This window comes from Neomonachus schauinslandi, unplaced genomic scaffold (assembly GCF_002201575.2).
Source record: "Neomonachus schauinslandi unplaced genomic scaffold, ASM220157v2 HiC_scaffold_6463, whole genome shotgun sequence".
Classification (NCBI taxonomy): Eukaryota; Metazoa; Chordata; class Mammalia; order Carnivora; family Phocidae; genus Neomonachus; species Neomonachus schauinslandi.
The window spans coordinates 194-1,411 of record NW_025415151.1 but is presented as its reverse complement, the minus strand read 5'-3'; the positions used below and the strand labels follow the sequence as shown (position 1 = coordinate 1,411).

At 57.0% G+C, this 1,218-nt stretch overlaps 1 non-coding gene across 1 annotated transcript; it reads right to left on the bottom strand.

Annotated features, from left to right (window-relative positions):
* Positions 1-909: 909 nt before the first annotated feature.
* LOC123324011 lies at positions 910-990 on the bottom strand. The gene has a single exon (XR_006539586.1). It is a non-coding gene; the product is annotated as a small nucleolar RNA SNORD115 (small nucleolar RNA).
* Positions 991-1,218: the final 228 nt, after the last annotated feature.

Sequence of the window (1,218 nt, the reverse complement as noted above, 5' to 3'; positions counted from 1 at the left end):
GTACAAGGGGGCATCTCCCTGTACCTGCTGGGCCTCTTCCCTCAGATCAATCCCTCAGGTCTAGAGTGCTGCCGTGATATGCCTAGGGCTATCGCCTGTTGCACCCAGGGACATGAGATTCCCTTCCTAAGCCTGGTGGGCCCTTCCTGTCTCAGCAGCCACAGAGATCGGGGAAGGGAACTCTCCAGCCTCCCCAAGGGGGCTCAAGCCTCTTGGGAGTCAATGTATGCAAAAGCTCTGAGCTCTCCAGCCCGGGACACCTTACCAAGGTTGAGGGCTTCAGGAACAGCCCAGGGCCATTTGGGACAGTCACCAGTGTCCCAAAGGGGCCTACGTCCAACATCTGGATGGTCCCATGGGGCACACCATGAAGCAGCGAAGTCCCTCAGCTGAACGTGGGCTGATGGTGGTGTCCCTGCACTTTCTGGTCCTTGTCCAGGACCCTGACAACATTTAACTTCCCCTGCACATGGGAGGGTCCAAGGGCGGATCTTCAAGGGGGAAGTCAACCCTCTCTGGACATCCAGGTCTCCTGGCCCGATTCCCATGAGGCCACGTCCCAGACACCAGCCTCCTGAACCCACCACAAAGGCATCTGAAGCCTCCCTTCATGCCCAGGGGCTTCCACTCACCTGTCATTGTTGAGGACATGCTGAGACCCTGGCCAGCATGGCCCACTGAGAGACACAAAGAGACCAGGGTTAACAAGCAATGGCTCCCCGGGAGGCGTCCTAGGAGGGTCAATGAGTCCCCAGGCAAAGCTAAGGCCTTAACCCCTTTGGGCCCCGGAGGGGGCCACAGCCACAGAGTGGAGCCTTGAGGGATCAGTCGCCTCAAATCCCAAGCTGCAGTGCTCCCCAGGGCCCCGAGCAGACTGGGGATGCTGAACCCGGAATGGTCCCCTCCATTGGGACTCAGCATAATCCTATTAAGCATGATTTTTAGATGATCATCTCTCTTCGAGACAATATGAGTTCTCATTTTTGACCCAAGCAAGGCAGTGATGACGCAGGCAGGTGCTCTCCTATACCCTGAATCTGGTTACTGGCATGCTTACTGTAGAGTTGGACGTCCTGGTTAAGTGGGGATGGGAGCCAGAGACGTTGGGTTCCTTGCAGGGCCAGGGCCAAGCAGGACTTGGCTTTCAGAGTGAAATCTTCACCTGGGACGGGATCTGGGGAGAGAAGGGTAGTCAGGTGTCAAAACGTCCTACACCAG